Here is a 17,028-nt window from a genome sequence, read left to right as displayed (position 1 = left end):
TTTCCAATATAATTACACTGTACGGTGTACTATTCCTATCAAACTAAATATGATATCACATTTTAAAAGATAAAAGAGCTGGCCCTCCCTGGTGGCACAGCGGGTTAAAGCACTGCACTGAGAAGCTGAAACCACTTCCGCATAAGTTCGATTCCCTTCTGCCCCGGAGGTGCCCACATGGTAGGGCAGACCTCTCCTGACCTGCCCGCTGCTCCCCTCAGCAGTGTACTTCCTCCATCTGCCTGTTCTGCTCCCCACTCTGTCTCTGGTGAAGTCTTTCGCCGCCCCTGAGTCTCTGGCCTGTACCCCAGTTCTGTATGCATAAATAAATAAATCTTTAAAAATAAATAAATAAATAAATAATAAAATAAAAGAGCTTCACTCATTTAAGTAGAATTAAAATCAGGAATAGCATATACATTTTGCAAATGATCACAACTGGAAATGAGTTCCATAAGTCATCAGTAAAAATATAAGAAAATAATCTACACCTTCACTGTAGAAAATTGCAGCAAATACAGATATCAGAGAAAAAAAGATCAGTAGAGTTGAATGTCATTTTCAGATAAAATGTATTGCCCCTAGGTAAGACAAAATTCAAATGGTTAAAAAAAATGGTTTAAAAAGTTTAAAAGAATAAACAACAACAAACAAAACTAGGGATACACAAACCTGAGGTCATAAAACACACAAAAAGAAAGAATGGTAATGAGTGGTTCATCCAAGCCCATATTTTACAAAAGAAGGATACAGACCATACTCATCTGTTTTTGGCTGAGTAAATGCTATCAATATCTTTATAATATCATATCACTGGTAGGTATTGAAAATTAGGTTTACCAATATTTTGTGTTTCTAGCTTTAAAGAACACTTCAAATAAAAGTGAGTATATGTAAAACTCACCCAATTTATAATTAACATGTTGACAAATATATTTCATTGTGTTCTTAAATAACTAAGGCAATTTATCTCTGAAATAATTTTCTTTAATGGTTTCATCCATCATTAATTATTTTTGGACTTCTAGTGACATAACCATCTTGCTCAAGGTCCTTGCACTAAAGCAATGCTGTGAACTTGAAACAGGCAAAGTGTCCTTGACTGAAATGGACATCACTTTAGTTATCTCTTTAAATGTGAAAATTTTTTTCTTATTTAGAATTGTAGTCAATAGACAAAATGAAAAATCAGGATCTTATATAAACTCTTTTCTGTGTAGAAATATCCTTTTATCCCTACTGTAAAGACTAACTTGTTGTAGTACTCAACCTCAAAAGGATGCAATCTTTTGATGAAAAATTAAAACTAACTTTAATCCATTTGACATTTCTTAGGGGCAAAGTCAGATGATGGCCAGAAAGAAGGGACAGCCACAGTTGTAAAGAACCTGCTGAGTCTGAAATTTTCAAAGACTATGCCATTTTATAACACATCACAAAAATAGTTAACAAATTTCAGTAAACATGACCTTATTTTAAAGATTTGTAAATATCAATTCTATTTTTCTCTGTCACCCTCTTTAACTTAGAAATATAAATAGAAAATAAATATTGCTCAGGTGTGAAATGAAGTAGTCACTAGTACTTAGAGTCCTGATATTTTATCTCATTTAACAGTTAATATTTTCCAATAATTTTAGAACTCTCTCAATCAAATCCTTCCAAATGTAAATATATTTCCATTTGCATAATGATAATTTTATTTTTAATATTAAATGTGCCACTCTCTCTTTATACATACATACATACATACATACATATATACATATGTGTATATAATATGTATATATACATAATATATTCATATTTTATATTATATATTATATAATATATGCACACACGTACATATAGGTGCATGCACACATATATGGCTCTATATGCATGTGTATATATATATATATATATATACATCATACACACACATACCATTATATATATATATATACCATTATATACATGGATATATGTGTATGTATGCGTAAACATACATGTATATATGTGCATACATGCGGTTAATATTTTATTATTCTTTAAGATATTTATTTTCTGAATACATTTTATACAAAATTAAATGGTAATCCAGTAGCAGGATTTGGGATGTTGTTTGGGGGAGTACTATCACATTATAGTTAGGCTATTTATATGGATACTGATTTATATATTTCTCTGTATTTATTATCAGATGTTGATTATTAGTGCACTGGGAAAAGAACAAAAAGGACAAATGCTAAGTACCATATATTAAATTTGAGTGGATGAAGGTAGTTTACCAGAAGCATGCCGTTAATATAATTACTGCATCATGAATTAATCACCCTGTGCCATGTTAAGAATAATGAGTTAGCAACTAGCTTTGTGCAGATAATATTAATTAATGTTAGATATATATGTTTATGTATTTAATTTTAAGGGGATTTAATTTGACTTTAAGATGTATGTCATCTAAAGACCTCTCTGGTAGCAAAACAGGTTGAAGCACATCTCTGTGATGCTGGCCACAGATGCAGCTCCTTCAGTTCAAGTTTGATCCTTGTCAAGGAGCTGACCCACATGACACAACAGACCTCTCTTGTCTCACCCACTGCTCTCCTCAGCAGTGTATTTCAGTCCATCTCCCTGTTCTACTGCCTACTCTGTCTCTCATGAGTCTTCTTACCACCCCTGCACCTCTAGCCTATAACCCAGTTCTGTATGCATAATTTTTTAAGTATGTGATCTGTAAGGAAAACAATTATTTTTCCTACTGATTTGTTTATTCTTTCAGCAAATTCTGTGACTTAGAATATTTGAGTGTATTAAGTATGTCACAATATGACCAGTTATTTAGTTTTTCAGTTTAAAGAGACATTTTTTAATTTCGAAATGATTGATTCTTAAAAAAAACTGGTATAATGCATTTCTAAGCATATAATATGATCACTGATATGTCATTTTACACTGAGTATATGGTATTTATGTTATTGATATAAATAAATTGAAAGCAATAAATATTTTACTGATAACTATCATTTTTTTTAGTAGGATTAGTAGTACTGGCATTATTGTTATATGTAACAAGTTTGCCACATCTATTTGCTACCTCATCTTCTATATTTAAATGTATATTAGTGTTTATTCTTGTTAGGAGTTCATGTATGAACTTTTACATAGTTATTTAAAAAATATATTTGTATATATATAAATATATATGTATAAATATATTTGTAGATGTATAATGTTCATATGCATATATAATTATTTATTCCCATTCTTATATAACCACACATATATTTCTGCATGTATACATTACAGAATTGACAAAGATTGAAAATTATCAAACCAAAGTTGTATTTGAAATCATGATGGTTTTATTTACATTGATTATATAAGGTGTTTACAACAATTATTAACATGGGCAAGTCTGGAGATTTAAGTTTATTGATATCCATCTGAGTTATAACTATGCAGCTGTATATGCAATGCACACTGAGTCTTTGAAAATTATTTCTTAGCTGTCAGAGTGAATAAAACTAAAGTTAAATCAGTTTCAGTTGATAAGATAAAAAATATCAAATGCAAGGAAAAGACAGTAAATTGTTAAGATTCATTTCAATGTGCACTGTATTTTGCAATGATACAAATACACTCTACTTCTACTTTGTGATTAGCTATATCCATATATCTTGAAATTGTGGTAATTTTCCCTGCTCTGTTTTTTTTTTTTCCTTTTTAACTGCAATGCAGTTGAGTTTTTGATGCAATATTTTCAGAATAAGTAAAACAGAACCTTAAGGAACACTTGTATAAATCAGGCAACAACATAAAAGTTCCTAGCTAATTACAGAAGAGAGAGCAGGAAGATTGATGTGTTCAAAATCACAGTACGATTTCTGTATTTCAAGACTCAATAATTAGCAACCACAGGCAGTGAAGTTTGTGTACAGAAATAGACTAAGAAATTTGACATTATATTCTATCTCCAATTATAGTGGTGTCACTGATTTTAAAATATCTTGTTAAAAAAATAGCAGTAACCATTTTAGTTATTAATGCCCTGTTATTTTCTTACCTCTTATTTTATTGTAAGAACTATTTTTATATTTATTTCATTATGAGTTAATACTTTTAAAAAGATTAGTGTTAAAGGAACACTTCTGAGACATACTATTAATTTGAGGATGTGTTAAAATATAATGTTCAAGTATATAAACCATGCATATGTTTTTTTTTCTACCCACTTTTACAAAACTAATATTTATAGTTCAGGGACTTTTTGAAGAAGTAATTAGGTTAGTTATTTTAGAATTTTGTCAGAACCTGAATTCAATTTCTAGGAAAATAATTTTGAAATATCTTCCTTAAAAACATTCATATTAAATTGCCATCAGGAAATCACTTCAGACTACTTAGAAACTCTGTTCTTATCTAAGCTACCCTACATTTCTAATTTTATGTTGAAGGAACCTATTAGTAAAAAATTTCTTTGTAGGCATCTAGTCATGAATACAAAATTGTTTTCTTTCTTCTGTATTTGCTCCTTTTTAAGGTGATATAATTTCCTACAAGCTGAGTTTTAAATCAGATCACCTTAAGGCAAAGAGCTAACTGTGCACAGGATGTTGTCTCTGCTCAGATTTTCACTGTCTCCGTTACCTAAGGGAATACAAGAAATGGCAGTGGAGAATAGGTCTCATTTAATATATAATTTAGAATGGGACTATTTGAGATGTACATATAAAGAATTCTGGGTTACCTCCCTGGCCAGGGATGGACACCTACAGTGGCTGCAGATAGATTCATAGCTCTGAGACTTAACCACTTGTACTACCAATTGGGCCCATATATGCAAAATTTTGAGAAAAAATGTCTGTGGCCAAATTTCCTGTGATTAATTGAACGTGAATGTGGAAAAGAAAGAACTAATATCTATTTCTCCTAATAGTGAGAAAACAAGAGCTTGCAATGTATATGCTACACTGTAATGGCCACTTCTGTTATTAGACTCTTTTAAAAATATTAATTTATTTAAAATTCTTTACTTATATTTACATTCCTAAAGTATTGCAATAGGTGCCTCTCTCCTCAGCATTGTGTTCCCATACTAGCTAAAATATTTACTTATTCAGCTTAATTATATTTGCTGTGTCTACTAGTAATGGTTATTTCTGAAATTTAGAAGCTATCTAGTATACTTCATCTTTGATAATTTTTGCCATAAAGTTTAAAATTTGTAAGACGTACAAACATGTTTTTTACACACTATTTTTTATGTATAAAGGTATAAATTATTACTGAAGATAGTTTTAAATCTAGATAAATACCTTTTTTTATTTTCTAGCAGTTCATAAAACTATGCCTTTGTAAAATTTTATCTTGAATATTATTTAGTAGGTAGCATTCCTAAACAGCCCCTCCCCAAAATTCAACATGCTTAATTGCTCTATGGATGATTATGGCAGCTAAACTTCCCAGTAGGCATGTCAAAATTTTCTTAGTCTAAAAAGATGGTGACCCACACTGGGATTCTTAAGAAAATGAGCATTTCAGTTGTTTGTCAATTTTCAGCTCTAAGTTAATTTTATTCCATGATAAACATCATTGACTATTAGCTCTTCACATAAATCTTACCATTGTACACATGGGAGACAATTCTCTTTAGGTCAAATAATCAAATCTGAATGAAAGTCTTTGGCAACAACATAAGAATATCATCCTCCTGTCTAGGATCTCAAGTTTGGATCTGACATTTTATCCAACAATAACAAATACCTGCACAGCAAATACTTGTACTGTGAACAAGGCTGTCTTTGTAGATAAATGAATAGACAACTTTCTCTTGCTGTCCAGTTTTTTTCTCCTGTATGTTTCTCAATCCTGCTTTAATTTCCAGGAGACACAGATTAGCAAATTAAGATCCAGACTGCTGATAACACTTATTCCTCTTGTATATTTTTTATTAGTTAGTTCTGATTTTACCTTTAATTATTGTTTCAAATTTTCTATTTATTTGTCAAGGTCTCCTCAAATCACTTTGGAAGTAAGAAAGAATTCAAACACACCGGGTAATAATAAACTCAAAACTGAAATAAAAATAAGCCTACCAACAAGAGAACCTTTCTCTCCATCTTGAAAAATGGACATATTAATCACTGCAAGAATGAAAGTCATGAGGGAGGAAAGGGTGGTTTAGAAATTGAAATGGGAGATGACAGGAAATCATTAGAAAAATCAATGTGTTTAAATGATGAAAGATCAAAGCATCAGACTTCTAAGAAATGTACAAATATCAAATAAAGTAGTTTGTTTTTCAAAAAGCAGGATTCTACTCTGGGGGAAACATGCCATGTGGGTATACCACAGAATATCAGGGGGGCTGAATAATATTGACCATTTTTCAGAGAGTGGGAATGATTCTGAGTTCCGGGAAAGAAGGGATATTGTAATGGATTACAGTGTTCAATTTGAAAGCCTTGTTGATAGCAGTGCATTACAAAACCTGTATCTGCATGTGTGTTGGTGAATATGTGATGTGTGTTTATACATATTCTTATTCAGAAAGGACATGGAAAGACCTAATTAAATGGGTTTGCACGATCTGCTATTTTATTTTAAAAATTATCTTATTTAGGGATGGCGCACAGGTGATTTGGTGATGGGAAGCCCACGGGGATTACAAGTGAGATGAAAATAATGCACAAAATGATATAAAAATAAACTATTATATATATATATATATATATTATATAATTTATTTATTTAAGTTTGTATAGAACTGGGGTATAAGCCAGAGGTACAAGGGACAAGAGAATTCACCAGCGACACTGGGGAGTGGAACAGGCCAATCTATTGAAATACTGCTGAGGGGAGCAGCAGGCAGGGCAAGATAAGTCTGTTGTGCTGTGTGGGTCAGCTCCCTGGTGGTCACAGTGATAGCCCTAACTTTTAACCCTTGAGTCACCAGAAAGGCCCCTGCTAATTATTTAAGACACATTTTAACATATATTCTAAATTGGGGTTTTAATTGCAGGTACATATTCAAGGTAAATTAAAAGAGATACCCACAAATAGATTTGTATGATAATCATTATCTTGATTTACTTACACCTAACCCTAATCTAGAAATAATCAGCTATTCAAAAGTGGATAAGCAAATTGAGGTAGTAATTAGCAATATAATAATTTTGTTTGCTTAATTGTGCACATTTGTTATCTATTAAACTTAAGTTAGCAAAAGAAGTATAATTAAACATGGAATTCAGGAAATAATGAATATTGAGACATATCAGAATAAGTTCTACAATTGTCTGAAACTTAAGATGTATGGATAGGTGACATCATTAAAGAAATAAACAATAAAATAAACATGATAAAATGATCATTACAGAAATTAAGTGATGGTAATGGTACTACATATAATCACCAATTATACTGATTACTTCAAATTTCATATATTTTTAAATTATTAATGATAAAAAGTCAAGAATAAAATGTTAAAAATTCCCACAAAAATAAGATGTTTCACTTTTTTTTTTTTTTAAGATTTATGTATTTCTGCATACAGAACTGGGGTACAGGTCAGAGGTGCAGGAGCAGTGAGAGGCTTCACCAGAGACAGAGTGGGGAGCAGAACAGGCAGACTGACAAAGTATAATGCTGAGGGGAGCAGTGGGAGGTCAGAAGATATCTGCCTCACCATGTAAGTCAACTCCGGGTGGGGATCAAACTTATGCTGAAGCGGATTTAGCTTCTTAGTGCTGGCCACCAGGGAGGGCCTGATGTTTCATTTTTATGTCTTAATAGTCATATCAGTATGCACCTACTCCATATAATAAGAAAGAATCTGAAAACATATTAAGTAAACGAGATTGGGCCCAGAGACGGTACACCCCATGCTACCAATATTATGAAGATCAAAAATCGGAGAAACAAATATATGCTAATGTCAAACAGATAACTGTCCCTCTGGATGATCATGATCACCTTCAAGAGGGCAAGAGGAACATTTTTGGGTCAAAGGAAACCTTGTAGTGGTGGGAAGAAGAGTAAATACAAAACAACATACAAAGAGAGATTAGGGACTAAAAAAAGTTTGCAAACATTTTAACTTTTTGTAATCAACTTTCAAAAAGTTTCCTAAGAGCAGTGCATTCTTACCACTCTTATTTTGTTTTAATGAGTTGGAAAATACTGGTATCCACTTAAAGAATCAACATTTATTTCTAATTATCTTCTAAGCTCATTAAATTGTTTTTTGTGTCATCATTTAGGAACTAGACAAATTCCTGTTTGAATAGTGAAATAGGTTTTCTTAAGAGGTGTCATGGATGATCAAAATTTCAGTCTATTCTAATGAGTTCACTGAGTAAAATTAAGTTGCTTTATGTTATTTTACATGAACTAAGTAGTTCATCACCAGAGCCTTTTTATAATCAACTATGATATATTTTACATAATCACACACACTATTGTTTTTATGTATCATTCTATGAAGTGAATATATTTTTTAAATGTTTGATTATTTATGCTTTCAGAGCTGAGGTACAGGCCAGAGGTGCAGGGACAGTGAGAGGACTCACCAGAGTTAGGGTGGGGAGCAGAACAGGCAGATTGACTGCTGAAGTGTCTGTGGCTAGCTTCAGTGCCATCAGTGAGGGCGTATTATGCAGTGAATATTTAAGATAATTCTGCATTTGTTGTCAAGATTTAAATGACTTGGTGGGCATGAAGCAGTTGTCATATGGTAGATGTCAAATACACAAAATTTGTCAAGTTCGCTTAGAAACAACATGTACAGACTGTTCAGTCTCATCTCTTAAGAAAAAGTTTATTTTGTAAACCAGGCTAAACAATAAACACCCATGAACAAACAGATTGAAGTGTGGAAACACTGTAAAGTTTCCATTGTAAAATTTTCTCAGAAAATAGTATTGGATGGTTTTACTATTCTTAGATGTTAAACAAATGAGTACTGCTAAACTCTTTTGTATTTTATAGAAACATATAAACTGCACTGGAGTGTGATGCCATATCAGTACCAATATTTAAATATCAACCTATAAATGTACATTTTTTGATATCATCTATCTTTATTTGAATCTTGGTTGTGTAGATCTATGAGAAGCCAATACTGTCATTAATCCCTACACTTTTTAAGTTCTGCATGCCTTGAAGCAAATGTCTAATTACCGAACATACAGCCCAATATTTAATTATGGAAAAAAATATATAAATGCCTACAGGGTAGGTTTTATGCTGGCAAATCCAAATATAATTTTCTTTTCATCCGCATAATTAAAAAAAAAAATGAGCTCACCTAGTATAATGCAACAAAGGCTTGTATGATTGACCTAACTTTTTGAAGAGCTTAGGTAAGAGAATTACATACATAGGGAAAAATGTGTGAAATCTATAAATGGGAAATAACTTGAAACACTGAAATGAAAAGTCTATCCTGTATATGGTTATGGTGGTCATTAGTGAACCAAAAGATGTCAGAAGAGTTGCTCAGAGAAATTATTTAGAAGAGTTGAGGTTGATCCTGTTGGCTATGCCGAGAAATTGGATAAGCTTTTTGAAGGTTTACAAAAACACTTATAGAGTGAAATGACTCCAGATTAAACAACTAATTCTGTTTTTTTGTGAGACTGCATTTTAGAATTTAAATAGAGCATTGAATATCCGGTACAGTAAGAATGACACAATATTCTAAATTCTTGGAGTAGGATAGCAAGAGGGGATGACTAAAAAATAAGAGGTATTTGAAAGAGTTTAGAATCATAAAAAATAGAAATGCTGAAATTGATGTTGATGCTTAAAGAAATGGAAAGAAAATTTGATTATGTGGCTTAGTATGACCCCCTGGTTAGTTAAGTGAACCCAAATGGCTAGGATGAAAGTGTTAGGAAGCAATGCTCAGAGCTAGCTAGGAATTAGAACTATAATTTTAGTAAATAAGTGTGAGATGTTAGTTTTGTTCTTTTAACTCAGATATGCTAGAGTTTCTTCTTCACTATCACAGTCTTATTCATCTATACTGTGTTGCTATTTTCATACTGCTTTAGAAATTCATATTGATCAAGTCCAGCTTCTAGTCTTCTACAATTTCTAAAGTTAGTGACTTAGTGCAGTGTTTATTAAGAAATGGGCTTTTATTTTTTTGGCAAAACTTCAACTATATTCTATTTTTTAAAACATGACATTTCTTATTCTAGTATAATGTTTTGAAATATGTGTATATTGAGTTATTTATGCTCAGTTGTAAAAAGTCAGTTTCTCTCAACCGTTCCATATTAGCTTTATACCCACCCAAAAAACTTGGATTAATTCCATCTATAACATGTTATATTGGCTTTACCTGCATAAATATTTAGTTATTTTCAGTTAAAAAAAAACTTTTAATAATTCCCAAACTATATATCTACCAAATTATTATTTGTAGGTAAATGTTGTACTCATAAAACATTGATTTTTAATTCAATAGTGATAGTAATAGAGTTCCTTACACTTTATATTCTTTATGAAATTGAATCTCTGTTTTGGTAAATAAAAACTATTGAAATATGTTTCAAATTAAATTGAACTTCTAATTTTAAAATCAGACATTATTCTAGGGAGAAGAAACACTCTTTGAGGTAAATATTTGGACAAACTTTTGTATACTCCTTTATATTTCTTCTTGACAAATTACTTCTTTATTTCATTTCTATATTTTCATTGTTCTCATTATCTTAATTATTTTGTTAAAGTTGTCAAGAGTGTTTTAACTAGACCATAGGCACATAGTTTAAAGAGCCATTTAAGTATAATTTTCATGAATTGTTTTGTGAAAATCTTCAAAAAAATAACCAGATAAACACATTATTATCAACTCTATGTTTCTTAAATAAGAATAATAGGAACTAGGAAAAAATAGTACAAAGCCAGTTATATTGGGTATCACATGTATATATTTTTAGTGATTATTTTATGTTTACTTGATCATATTTTCTTGGAATGCAGTTTTAATAGAAGGCAAGATTTGGAATCACAGACCACTGAAAGCTAAGGGATGTATAATGACTACACCAAAATAGATTTTTCCAATTATTCACTTAAAATAAATTTTAATTAGTTGCAAATATCTCAATGGCATGTGGAAAAATATATACCAACACATCTCATTGATTTTAAACTTAACAATTAAAATTTTTTGTTACTATATTAAAAAAAGGGCCCTCCCAGGTGGCACAACGGGTTAGGACTGAACACTGCAAGCTGGCCACAGCTGCTTCAATGTGAGTTTGATCCCTGCCTGCCCCAAAGGTGACCCACATGGCACAGCAGATGACCTGCCCGCTGCTCCTCTCAGCTGTGTACTTCATTGATCTGCCTGTTCTGCTCCACACTCAGTTTCTGGTGAAGCTTTACACTGCCCCTGCACCTCTGGCTTGTACCCCAGTTCTGTATGAATAATTAAGTATTTTAAAAATAATTAAAAGACAAGTCATATATGGAATGGGTTTATTTTTGAATCAATACATTTAGGGGTATTTAGTTTTCATGTAATATATCCCTTTGTGCTGTTGACTAAAAGCAAAATAATAGCTCACACAATTCTGTTGTTTTGCATTGAGGTACCATCGGTTCAAAATGTTGTACACTACTTTGAGGTGTAGGATCACATGCTGCGAATTATGTACCACAGCCTACATACCACCACAAATTCAAGTTTTCATATATACTGCAGACAGAATATTTGTTAACTGGGGAACCATGGCTTGGTTTGTCCATATCTATAAATCTATCAAAACCTGAAGATGATTTTTCAAATGAATTATAGCTAGAGAAATTATAGTTCATATTTAATAGAATTTATATATAAGGAAATACAATTTTGATACAGCATAATTAACTTCAAAATTTAACTTATTTGTTTTTGTCTTTTCAAAATATTTTATTTATTTATTTTTGCATAGAGGAACTGGGGGATAAGCCAGAGGTGAGAAAGTATGAGAGCATTTATCAGAGACAGATTGGGGAGCAGAATAGGTGGATTTGCTGAAATAAACTGCTGAGGGGAGTAGTGGTACAGACAGAAGAGGTCAACTGTGCCACTTGCTAGGGAATAAACTCAGGCCTTAGCAGTGATCTGATAGGGCTGAGACTTGATCCCCAAGACACCAAAGAAGCCCTATGTTTTGACTGCAGCATTTTCAACAATTTTTGCTAGAAAATATGCTATTTATGTTTGTTCTCTCCTTCCCATAGAAGTTTAACATGCTTGATTTTTTTCCCTGAGAACAAGAATGTGGTTATTAATTAAAATAATTTTAAATTTGAAGCTAATTGAATACAATGGTCAGAGAAGTTTTTCTTTGATTTTTCTAAAAATTTTTACCTATGGATACATTGTGGGCTATTTATTTAATAATCTTGTGTTTCAATCATATTCTTTCTCTCTCATATATATATCTACAAACACAATTATTTGTCCAAAAATGTACTTATTTTTTCTGCAATAGGAGTATGTTTTCATTCCTAAAATTGATGTTTGTGGAACTCAAATTCACCTCTTTAATTTTATAACACCTTTACAAACTAAACTTAGAATGAGTACAAAAATTTCACCTTCTTAAATTTTGTTATGACTTACATTTTTATCCACTACTGAAGTTGCCACTTACCAGATTTATCTTACATTTTTCCCAAAGCAATACTAAAATATATCATAAAGTGTTCACATAAAAACATCAGTAAAAAACCTCTAAGTATGATGTGTCCTGAACAAGAACAATTTGAATTGAAGATAAACTTCAGAATTCAGTAAAATATCCGTAACAGAAAAAAATCTTAGAAAATTTAGAATCTATAAGAATCTATTGTATGAAAAGAGTTGGATAAATAAACAAATTATTTGGCACAGATGGAAATGTTTGAAAACAGAATGAACCAGTTAGCAATAGTTCAAGAATATGCACTCCTATGTCAATTGCAGCATACTTTATAATCATCAATCTATGGAAATAACCAAAGTGTCCCAAAACAGATTATTCAATTAGGAAGTTGTGGCACACAAACTCTCTGTCTCTGTCTCCCTTCTCTCTCTCTCTCATACACAAACACACACACACACACACACACACACACAATATCAACATAGATAGAGTAGAAGGGGTCTATACTAGGTGAAATAAATCAGAAAGGGAAAGACAGATACCAGATGGTTCTACTTACATTTGGGATACAGAAAAACAAAACAAAGGGTGAAATAAAACCAAACCAGGGGGCCCTCCCTGGTGGCGCAGCAGGTTAAAGCACTGCACTAAGAAGCTGAAATCACTTCCGCATGAGTTCGATTCCTGCCTGCCCCGGAGGTGACCACATGGTGTGGCAGACCTCTCCTGACCCACCCACTGCTCCCCTCAGCACTGTACTTCGTCCACCTGTCTGTTCTGCTCCCCACTCTGTCTCTGGTGAAGTCCTTCACCACCCCTGAGTCTCTGGCCTGTACTCCATTTCTGTATGCACAAATAAATAAATCTTTAAAAAAAAACAAACAAACCAAAAACAAACAAACAAACAAAAAACCCAGGAACAATTCCTTTCAAATCTTGCTTAGAATTGAGACTAACAGAGGGGGTAGATGACATGCTGACAACTTAGCAGGGAGGAGACCCAATGGACTGTAGAGGAGGTCTTTCAGCACCTGTATGTAGTTATGGTAAAACAAATAGTACCGTACAGTAAATCACATACAATAGTGTAAAATGATGTCACTACAATAAAACAATAATAAAACATCATATTTACTCACTTGGGAATTCTGATCTTCTTAGTAGAATCTTTTAGAAGTTCCCATTGACTGTCGTATTTCCAAGGGAAGTCAAACATAGGTGTAGTGAATCTGAAAGACAGGATGTACAGTTATTACATGTAAGAGACATAGGAAGCTCTAGCATTTATATGATCACTCAGTGATCAAGTTTGACATTTGGAGAAGACAGAAAAAAATCACGGTAAACTTGAAGATTCTTTTTTAGCTTTCACTATGACAAAATCAATGACTAGCATTGCATTTTACTTTGTTCACCCATAAAATCGGTTCTATCTAACCATACTACTGAATTCATTGGATTATTTTGAAGAACAAGTTACTTTAATTTGCACCATGTATCTTAAAACTAAAATAATATTGTGTTTATATTTTCCACTGATTCTAATTATTAGCATTGGATATGCTCTTAAAAATAAAGGCAGGGGCTCTCCCTGGTGGCACAATGGGTTAATGTACCACATTATGAAGCTCTCTGAAGCCACTGCAGCACAAGTTCCATCCCAGCCAGGGAGATGACCCACATGGCACAGCCGACCTCTCCTGACCCATCCACTGTTCCCTTCAGCATCAGTCTGCCTGTTCTGCTTTTCACTCTATCTCTTGTGAATCCTCTCACCCATCACATCTCTGGCCTGTACCCAAGTTGTATAAGCATAAATAAATAACTATTTTTAAAAAAATAAAGGCAATGAAATAATAAATGAAGCCACTGAGGTTTGATGGGGAAGAAGAGTAACAAGACTTGAGGGACAAGGAAAGGATAAAGCCCAGGTGGATATGACATTTTCAGTGATGATTATAAAGTACTATAGTAGGACGAATGGAAGAGAAGGTTTTTTGAGATGTAGAACTCAGAATTGGAGTGGACTTAATGCAAACAGAGTTGCTCACATTCTGTATAATATGTAATAAGGAACTCTTATGCATTAATAGAATTCCATTAAAAAGGAGGCATTTATACCTTGGTATAAATGCAGGAGCATAAAACACCAGGGGAAAAATAATACTATGTAATATAACAACTATATATATATAATGTAACAACTATATACCAGAAACATTTTTACAGGAGTGGAGTGGGAAATGGGATCAAAAATGGGGGAGGGGAGTGCACTGGACTATGGTGATGGCACATGGGTGATTTGGTGATGGGAAGCCCACGAGGATTACAAGTGAGATGGAAAAAGGCACAAAATGATGTAAAAATAAGCTATTATATTAAAATAAAAAGGAGATATTTTATGAATACACAGGTAAAATAAAAGTTAAAATATTATCACAATAGTTTCTGACTAAATGTTTCAATGTCTTGCAATTTCTTGGGGTTATTTCCATTCCTTTGCGATGAGGCTAGCTAATGTAGGGAATACAGTCTGTTTCCATGGAGCAAAGCAAAGCTGATTGCATTTTAATGCAATTAAATCTATACTTTTGCCTCATTAGTCACATATTTAATATAAATGAGCAGGCATATTTATCTAACATAATTACCCTATAGTCTACATTTTAGAGTAAAGTCAACTTTACGTAACCATTTTGTGCAATACCGCTCTATCAAAGGTAATTAATTTTAAAGATCACTACACATTTTTGTTTGTACATGATTTACATGCTTTTATATGCCTTACATGGAGTGCAGCTTGACAAATCCAAATATCCTTGAAAAAAGGAAAATCTTATCTTAGTAAACTTAAGATACACAAATATCAATAATATAAGTATCCTAAGCAACTTACCTGTTATCTTCCAAAGTTAAAAAGCTCAGCTGTGAATAAATTATAACTTAATAAACTTTTTTATAAATGTGCTGGTATTCTTTTTTTTTTTAAGATTTATTTATTTGTACATAAAGAACCGGGGTACAGGCTAGAGGCTCAGGGGCGGTGAGAGGCTTCACCAAAGACAGAGTGGGAGCAGAACAGGCAGATCGACGAAGTACACTGCTGAGGGGAGCAGCGGATGGGTCAAGAGAGGTCTGCCACACCATGTGGTCACCTCCGGGGCAGGCGGGAATCGAACTCATGCGGAAGTGGCTTTAGCTTCTCAGTGCAGTGTTTTAACCCGCTGTGCCACCAGGGAGGGCCCATGTGCTGGTATTTTTAACAAATGTGATGGCTAAGTGATGGGCCTTACAATTAAATTCACTATCTGCTGAGAGGCAACCATTAAATACTACCTTTTGAAATAAGTAGACTATTGTCAAAGTAATATTAATAATATGCTGAAGCTGAACACTAACATGTATTCATGTTTATTAACTTATGGTAAGCAGAATCATATAAAAGAGCTGCCATTAACTAGTCAACAACTATGTCACTTGCAATGTATTAAGATCTTTATCTACCAAAAATGCCCACCAAGTAAGATGAATTTTCATATTTCACATTTTGTACACCGGAAAAGAAACATTGGAAGGTGAAGTTCTGTCAAAACCTCCCCTAACTGGCTAATGATAGAGCCTAAGTTTACGAGTAGATGTGGTGAACTCAAATTTGGAGCATCATCTTGATATTTTTTCAGAGTATTACATCACATCATTAATATGGACAATGATAAAAATACATGCATTTATTATAATTGAATCTAATTATTATATCTAATAATCTAATTAAATTATCAGGTCCCAGGCCAGGAAGCTGACCTACATGGTGCAGCAGACCTCTCCTGTCTGGCCACAATTTCCCTCAGCAATGTATTTCAGTCAATCTGCCTGTTCTGCCCCCTAATCTGTCTCTGGTGAATCTTTACCTCCTGTACTTTTATGCATAAATAAATAAAAAATAAGTCTTTTATGATTTCTTTTATGCATAAATAAATAAAAAATAAGTCTTAAAAAAAGAACTTAAAATAATAAGTAACATGTAAATTTACTGTTTTATAATAGCACCACATCTGAATCCTAACCCCCCCATAAAATTAAAAGTTCTTTATACAACAGTAAATCATAAGCCAAGAGCAAATGCCAAGAAAGAAACAAGTAAACAAATTTCCCTAGGGACAGAGCATGCTGGGTAATCTAGTACAGCTTCCAGATCAAAGACAAGAAGAAAATCTGGAAATAGGCAAAAAAAAAAAAAAAAAAAAAACAAAAGGCATCAAAATCGGAAAGGAAGAAGTAAAACTATTGCTTTTTGTAGATGACATCACATCTACATTGAAACCCCAGGATGTCGGTGCTTCTGATTTCTGCATAACATGTAAGCAGCAAATGGGAAAAGGAAAAAAAAAAAAAAAAA

Source organism: Condylura cristata, unplaced genomic scaffold (assembly GCF_000260355.1).
Source record: "Condylura cristata isolate star-nosed mole 26May11 unplaced genomic scaffold, ConCri1.0 scaffold00013, whole genome shotgun sequence".
Lineage (NCBI taxonomy): Eukaryota > Metazoa > Chordata > Mammalia > Eulipotyphla > Talpidae > Condylura > Condylura cristata.
The sequence above is the reverse complement of the archived record's forward strand: the minus strand, read 5'-3'. Positions refer to the sequence as shown.